We start from the raw sequence: 8,816 nt of genomic DNA, 5'->3' as shown, positions 1-8,816 counted from the left end.
GACTGAGATGCCCACTAAGGCTTGTCACACAGGTAGCAGCTGTTTTCCTTTGAAAATGCTTTTACAAAGAGATCAGTGTTCTTCCCAAGCATCACCACTCACCTGTCACTCTTTTGCAGGTTTTCAGCTCTCAGGAGACTTTACTCTGCTCTGATCTCCCACCTTGAGCTCTCTTTGTCATTAACTTCCTCTGGAACAGAAGCGCCTGAGCTAAAGATTCAGAAGCTGGAAGAGCTGGAGGAGCATTTGGGATTGTGGCATTTGCCCTGTTGCTGCATTTTTCCCTAAGCATCTTTGGCTGCAATTGGAGGCAGGCTGTTGATCAAAGTGGACACACATCTAACCTGATAATGCTGGGGTTTTTTTAGTTATTCTTGTTTTTCTAACCCACCATTTTACTATCTGTTCTCTGTGCTGAGAAGTTGATTGAGGATGTACCTTGGTTTCTTCCCTAATTTAAGCCTGGCAGCATCTACAGGTGGGATGTGGAGAGGGCAGTGAGCATTTCAGGTACTGGTCCTTGGCTGCCAGTTTATGCAGCAGCCCCACTGGAGAAGCCTTCTTTTCTTAAATATAGGATTCTCACAGTAACTGCAGATATTGTGGATTGTTCCTTGTAACATTTATCTCCCTGATGTGTGCAGCCATCACATCCCTGCCTGGAGCCTGGCAGTCCCACTACTTAGTTGGGACATAGATGTTTAGTCTGTTTTAATCTGATCCTCACAAATCAGTCCCAGAAGCCATTTCTGCTGCCTTCCTCCCAGTGTCATGCAGTGTGTCAATACGCAGCCTGCTGCTGGGGATTTAAAATGTATATGTGTATTTTTAACCAAGCAGTTCTGCACTGAGCTCTTGGGGAGCAGAAACTGAAGGCTGTGTACAGGGAGATGAAGCTGGAAAAGGGAGGAAGATCCACCAGGATGCTTGCTGCCTCTGAGTGACCCCATTGAGGACCTGCTCAGAGCCCATGCCTTGTTTGGAGCCTGTCACCTCAGTCATTGGGGAGCTGCTGGAACAGGCTGGGAACAGGCTGTGCTAGTGCCAATGGCACTACACAAAAAGGCATTCACAAATAACAAAGCTCTGAAACACCCTGAAAATAAGTGTCAGCAGCTTGAATTGGGGTCAGCTGTGCTGTGGTGAGAAGCAGGCTGGGCTGGGGAGCAGGGAAAAGATCTCCCCTTCTTCTGCCTGCCTGGGAGAAGGGACTTCTGAGGCAGTGGGGAACATACCTGTTCCTGCTGACTGCCTGTGGGAAAGCCAGGCACCGACAGGGTCCTTAACCCTGCTGCATCAGGGTTTGGTCATCCTGGTATTCTTCAGACCTCATGTAGATACCTGAAGGAAGCATACTCCCATCTGCAGAGCTTGGTTTCCTGAGGCTGTGGCAGGGAAACAGATGCTACCCACAGACCAGCAGTTCATGTAGCCTCCTGACTGTCTGCAATGCCCTGAGCAGCCATGGACAAATTGCCACCTTGCTTTCTGCCTCAATTTCCCCTTTTCATATCAGATAACACCATGGGGAAAGAGGAGGTGATAAGGTTTTTGTGTCATTATGGCTGTCACTGCTGAGGGGCTGCTGCTGCCAGAGAGGGAAAGGAGGTTGGTTTTGACACTAAGACAGAGGGATATTTGCCTTTGCCATTGAGCTAGTGGCTGTCTCTGGCCGTGTGACGACACCTCTTAGTGCTGTTTCCTTAAAACAAGAAGGAGGATCCCCACAAGGTTCAAACTGCACCAGGGCTCTTGAAGCTTAGCTCTGTACCAGCCAGTCTGTGGTCCTCCTTTGAAGATGTCACGTCTCTGGCTAAATGACACTCTTCAAGTCGAGTCATAAGGACCCACCACATCAAGCTATGTAAAACTCTGGCTTTCCACAAGCTATGCTTGCTGCATGAGTCAACTTTGAAGAAGGAAGATAAGATTTTTAATGCTGAACTGAGTGGCAGCAAAGCCTGCTCCTCTCTCCCGGGTATTGAATAGCAACTCAGCTCCTAAAGGACTTGGCTAGCAAAATTGCTCTGAAGTGCTGTGTGTAGGCTTGAGCCACCAGTGCTATCTGCTGTAAGACATGAGGTGCAGATCCCAGAACATACAGGATGCAGTGTTGCTGTTCCCCACACTGGAGTGGTTACTAAGTGTGCAGATACCAGCTGGACAAGTGTTCAGCATTCTTACAAGTGCCATCACCAAGTGCTGTCTCCTGAAACCCTGGGGCTGCTTGGCAGCAAATTAAAGAGAGCAGATGCCTGTGTTATTTCACTGGTCAAAGTGGGGAGAACAAATTAAAGTGCCTATTTTAGCACACTGAGACAGCTGCGCTCTTCTCAAGCCAGTTCCTGAGGAGTCACCTATCCATGCTTGATGGAAGGGAAAGCATCTGGTGCAGCAACAGCCAGTTAGCCAGAAGTGGAGGAGCTGGCAAAGGCTTCCTGCTGTGGAAATCTTTGAATGACACCTTGGCAAAGACCAAGGGACAGATGGGAGCCCCAAACACTTCCCCCTAAGCAGTGTCAGGTGCCTTTCATGGGACTGTCAAGTGCCAGGTGATAGGGGGCTGTGATCTACACAGTGGGGCATTTTAGGGCTCAGCTGCAGTGGGTGTCAGGTGCTGAGTAGGATTTGTTCACTGTTGATTATGACTCTGAGTTACCATCAGTAGAGTGAACTTTGCTGCAGGAACAATCTTCAGCTGCTTCCCCACAAAGGCAGTCGGTTACTTAAAGAACCTGTTGTGGTTTTCAAACAGTACAGATGTATTAAGTATATCATGTTACTGTTAAGCCTTGGTGCACTCTGGAAATATCTGGCATTGTTATTCTTCTGTTAGCAAAATGAGGCTTAGGATGCTTAAGTGACCAGAATCCCAATAGATTCTGGAATGAAGAGAAAGTGGAAAGGTAGAGGTGTTGTCATGCCTTACCAAAGGCATCAGAAATGATGGGTGGATGTTTCTTAACTGTGCTTCTTTATTTCAAACATAGCTCTCATAATAGAAAGGAATTTGGAAATTAGAGAAAATGACACTTCAGTGTTAATAGATCCCAATAACCAAACTGATCAGAGGAGGCAATCCCTCCCCATATATCTACATAGATGCTGAGCATATTTCCCTGTTTCAGCATGCAAAATACTGTATAGTGATTCTCAGCATTTTCTTTTACCTCTTGCTTAGAGTGGCTTATATTTCACATGATATGACTTAATTAAATTAAACCACACCAAGTCTAAGCTGAAATTTCCCTTATTTGATGATTAGGAGCTTACACTTTGGAATAAGTTCAGCCTGTGATGTGCACATTTGGGTGCTCCTGGGCTATTCCTCTGTGGTCTAGAGCTGGGAAATATCACTCTGTTAACAGATTTTGGTTTCCCAAGCAGTGTGTACCTATCTCCTGAAAAAGTTCTTATGGATCCGCAGTCAATAAAAGGTTGCACATGGTTGTTACAAAGTGCTGACTGCTTTAAGACAAAAGAATAATTCCTTTTCTTTTCCAGGTGAAAACAGGTTCCACAGATGAAATGCTTTGCTAAAGGTCCCTCAGAAAACGTAAAGCACACTCAGGAGATGAACCCAAGTCACCTGACACCCCACCTTAGCCAAACTGCCTACTTGCATTATGGGAAACTTGGCAAGAAATAAGGGTAATGAAGCTGCCCAGCTGCCTGGAAGAATGTCTCTGCTGCTATACAGCAGGTAATCCTTTAGATTTAGGAAATGGCATCACTTTTAAGGAGGAAATTTACAAAATATGTCATCTGAACACATTGCATGTTTAATGCATTTGCTGCCAGTGATTTTCTTTCCCTTGCTATACTGTTTACAGAGCAGCTGGTGCAGAGCTGTTGAGCTTGCTATTGAAGATGAAAGGCTGGTTGTTTTTCAAAGTCTTTTGTGCCTGTTTGCTCCTAACTGGAGCTGTCAGTGTAGATGTTTTTTATTTCCTTTATCACTGTAGGTCTGAAGTCCCTTCTTTAAAGATTTCCTCAATTCAAAGAAAGATTTCTTTTGCTCTAAGTCCCAAAAGACCTGAAGGGTCTTTGCTCTTTTGTTTGGGCTGAAGACTCCACAGGCAATGCCAGTGCCTTCGAAGGGTTGCTGAAAACCTTTAACCTACAGACAGCCAGTGTCCCAGCTGAAGTCCTTTGAAGAAGGCATGAGCAATTCAGTCTGTTCTACTAATTTCTGTGGCCTGGGAATGAGAACAGCCCTCTTGAACTCTATAGATGCAATGGAAAACTTCCAGTGATTATTAATTAGTGGTGTTTACAATAGTACATAAAGGATGGAGCTTTTCCTCTCAAAACATTCACAAAGAGCATGTGTTAGGTACTCTACAAACCCCCACAGAGATGCTCACTGAAGTTGTTTAGAAGCCAAGTAATCAAGGCTGCAGAATCTTCCCCATTCCAAAACTGAGGCACTAAAGTTATGGGAGGTCAAGTCATTTGCCCAGGATCATGACAGGAAGATGAGACAGAAGTGAAAACTGAAACCAAGGTACCTTAACAACCTGATTTTCATTTGTGTGCACCTCTCATATACTGAAATAGGCTGAATTACAGGATTTTCTCTCTCATGTAGTCTGTCTCCTGGTAGTTCTGTTATTTTGGTGAAGGAGTTATGTTAGAAATCTCTCTGATCAGTCATTTGATCTTCATGGTCTCACTTTTTTGGAAATGTTTTAGCCAATGAGTTTCTCTCAGAGAAGATCTGGTCTACAGTGACAGTCTGAAAGGCAGTCCCTGTGATGCTCATTTCAAACATGCAACCTTCCCACCCAGCCTGCAACACCAGAGTTATCAGTCACAGAGTTATCAGACCAATGCTCCTACCCAGCAACATCACCCAACTGGAAAGCAAGTCTATGCAAATCTCATAATGGAGCTGTACTGAAAAGAACTGGATCCTGAGTGCTCTCCAAAGTGCTCCTCGTCAGTGCATTCAAGTGACTTTGTGACTGATGAAATGTTATTCAGCTAAATGTGCTTTTCATTTTTAAATGTGTTTTCTGTAAATGATCCACAAAAGTGATTCCAACTGGTATTTTTCATGTTGCCCTCTGGTCCTTCTGCCAACTCCCTGTCCTTGCTGACCAGAGTGTAGCCCTGAAGAGGGGCTGCAGCTGAGCTGATTGTGAGCTGTGTAGGGCTGAAAAGCCCATAGTCCAGCCACTCTGATTTTAGCTGAAGGAGAAACAGTCACAAAGGCGCAGTGTTCACAATGGCCAGAGCAGATCTTGCTGTTCTGGTTGAGCAGTTGCAACACTGAGCAAGGACTGAATCGATACTGAGTGTGCTGAAAGCAAGAGAAGAATATCTCTAGATACATTTCCAGTTTTAATGGTCTCCACTTAGCAGAAAATGTTGGCACCTGGACATTGGGAGATCCAAGCAACTCTCTGCTTGCTTATATGAAATGTTTTCTTCCTGGTTTATTTCTTAGTATAGTGTACACAGCAAAGCCTACACAGAATGCAAAAAACTTCTTCCTTCTTTGCTGTTTGTGATTCATTAGAGAAGTGAGATTAGGCATGCATGAATGTGAGGAGGGTGGCATTGCTGCCAAAGAAAACTTGTGTTCTACATCTTGAGTTTCAGGTTACCAGAGAACTGTGTAAAGAGTAACCAAAATGCATATAGTCATCACTGAAGGTGACTGACCCTTAGTAGGGCATGTAGTTCATACTCTCACTGTTATATTTAGAAAAATTGCACAATATCAGTGCAAAAAACATTCAGCAAACCCAAAAGATAGCTGCAGTCACATGATAAGTCTGCACAGAACTGGAAAGTTAATGTGAATCTTATATTCTAGAGCACTGCCCTCACTTGGCTTTGTCAAACAGCCTGATCTAATAATGGCATGTATTCCTTAACCTGATTCCATTACCAACTTTGCTGACTTCTATTCGGAAAAAAGTTTGTTGATTTTTATTTTGTAAATTTTAACCTCTTCAAAAAATATTCCAAGTGCACTAAATAGATCATCTTTTGCCCTAGAACCCTTTTTGGCTTGATAATTAAGAGATTGATCACCCCCAGCAACAGACATAAAGGTTTAAACAGTACATAACTGTTCTCTGTACTTATGCAATAAAAGTGGGTTTACTTTTACAGTAGTGATTTCAGCAGCAGTTTAAATCAAAACCCTGTTGATAATCAGGCAAATCTTCCTTTAAAGAGAAATGCGGTGCAAGTGAGCTTGTTAGTATTATGCACACATTATTGTCTCCACTTTCCTCAATCAGCTTTTATTCATGCTTTTACAATAGGTGTAAATTTTTATATTTCCTTAGGCAAGCAGAAGAATGAACTGAACATCTAGAAGATTACTTAAAATAGGTTATGGTGATAAGAAATAGACAATCCTGTACAATGTTGAAAAGGTCAGTGGATTAGAGTGCTGATTTCTGCAAATGGGCAGCTCTGCTCTGCTGGGGCTGGCAGGCAGCTGAAAAAGAAAAAAAATTGACAGGGGGGTGTTCAAAATCTAGTGGGGTGTTTTCTGTATGGATGTGTTAGGGAATTTGGAAGGGAGAATGGTGGGGAAACATTTCTGCAGTATGAGGCACAACCAGTGGGTGAATGGTGTCTGAAAGAGGAATTGTATTGCATGAGATTGAGGGCTTGCACCTGTGTCAGACCCAGGCTCCCTCAGCTGTGCCTTGTCTTCATCCCTCAGCCCTGGTCTGCCTTGTAGGTATAGGAGAAGTGAGGAAGCCCAGGGAAGTGGCTTTGTACCTTTGTGCGTGATAGAGTGACAAACGCTGCTCTGGGTTGGATGCTCTCAAGCAGTACTAAAAATGTAGGGCAGTCAGTTTTATTTTTCCATTCTCTTGACAATGTTGCTTTAAAAAGTTGAAATAAATCAGTGACATATTTCTGGGCTAAAATTTCATGAGTGCTCCTGTCAAGCACGTGCTTGCTGCTCTACATGACTATTTCCTGCGCTGGCTCTGACAAGTAACATGGTGGTTGCTCTCACTTGCATTGCTTCCAAGGTGGAGCTTTTGTTTTTGCTATTTTCTGAGTCCAGCCAAAGGAGTCTGGGTCAGCCACAGCAGGCCCATCAAGCCTCTCTGTAGAAACTCTAGATGATTTATGCTTGTAGTTTATCTGAGAATCACGCATTTCCTTATATCAGGACTGTGATTCCTGTTGGCTCCAAGGAGAATCTGTTCACTTGAATGTCTAGAAAGACATGTTAATTATGATACTTTCTGCTCCTTTAATATCTATTGTTGGCCTTTTTATCTCTGGTCCTTTCTTTTTTTTTATGACTAGCAAGATGGCAATAAGTCAGCTCAGGTTGACTGCTGCTTGCCTGAAGGGCCATGAGAGTGTTTCAAGAGATGGCTTTGTGATGGCTTCTCAGACATTTTAAATGTTAAACCTTTTATGTTTGCCAGAATGCAAGATTCCTCATAAATTAATTCTTAACACAGCAAGTTCAGATCCTGTGATAGAAACAGCCTACTTTTCAACCGACAGGGATGGATTCAGTTATGATCTGGCTTCTCAGGCCTGATAAAATTTTCAGGAATACCCATTCCGTGAGCAGAGCCTGCACCTTCTTTAGTTGCCTAGTCAAATGGTTCTCCTAGAAAGGATAAGATGGGTGTAGCAGTCTGGTTTGCTTTGTGCTGGAGAGTTGTGTCTCCACTCTTACCTTATATTTTCTGCAGTCAGTGACAGATGGGCATGGCTTTGACATCTGCTTGTTTTTTTCTAGGGAAGTGAAATGAAATCAGTAGCTCATTTTAGGTGGGCTGCTGGATTGGTGCTGAAAAGCAGTGCAACTGTACTTTGTTAGCAGTGGGGAAATGCAGGGCTGATCACCTTAGCCAACAGGGCTAGAATGAGCGTGGAGACTTCCACAGCTGACAGGAAGGAAAAAGACCAGGGAAGGGGAATCTGTAGATCAGTGACCTTTAACATACTGAAGAACAGAGGCAAATCCATCTGTCAGCTGATAGCCCATTACCATGGTTCTAGGGTGACTCAGAGGACAAGCACTCTACAGCTGCATGCTGGGAGCAAAAGATTCATTGAGCTTCTGTTGTGTGCCCTGAAGCCAAAGAATATTTATTTCATGGACAACTCAGTCCTAGGATTGACATTTTCGTATCATATCCTTTGGGGCAGGTGCTTGGCTCTGGTGCTTTGTGTAAGCCCATCCTTTGTCTTGGTTTTGGCTTTCTTTTGCCTCCCCATTTCTGGCTCACCTTGGTTCATCACATTTCAAATTACTTTCATTTTTGCTGCCTGCCAGGGTGGGTCGGGGCCAAAAATATAGTAGAGCAGAAGGTGCTGCACACACAGCTTTTACTGGCAGATACAGCTGTGCAGTACAAGCCAATGGTCCCAAAGGTTTCTCCTTATCCTGTAAGCAGGCAGGGAGCCTGGTGCCTTCAATGACTCTTTGCCTAAGAAAGCCCTTTGTGACTTGTCCTGTAGCAAGGTGTTAAGTGATGCAAGACTTGCCTCTCTCCATCCAGCCTCAGATAGAGAAGAGGAGCTGCTTACTGTGCCATCTAAGCTATGTTTGGCCATTCTGCCATTTGGGCAGACCTGCTGCCCCTCTCTGGCTTGCACAGGAAAACCAGCTGCCTCAAGGCAGTCACCCAATGCATCTGCCACAACTTTCATTGGCATGGCCAGAGTCATCTGTTCTGCATGAATGGGGCTGACCAGCATCTGGCAAATCTCTGCACCACTAGGATCTGTTGTAAAGGGCAAGTGACCAAGTACTCCAACAGCAGAGCTGTAAGGCAGAATTTAGTAAACAATGGCTCTGCCCTGGCATG

The sequence above is a fragment of the Pyrgilauda ruficollis genome, unplaced genomic scaffold (genome assembly GCF_017590135.1).
Source record: "Pyrgilauda ruficollis isolate IOZ18807 unplaced genomic scaffold, ASM1759013v1 scaffold3, whole genome shotgun sequence".
Classification (NCBI taxonomy): Eukaryota; Metazoa; Chordata; class Aves; order Passeriformes; family Passeridae; genus Pyrgilauda; species Pyrgilauda ruficollis.
The sequence above is the reverse complement of the archived record's forward strand: the minus strand, read 5'-3'. Positions refer to the sequence as shown.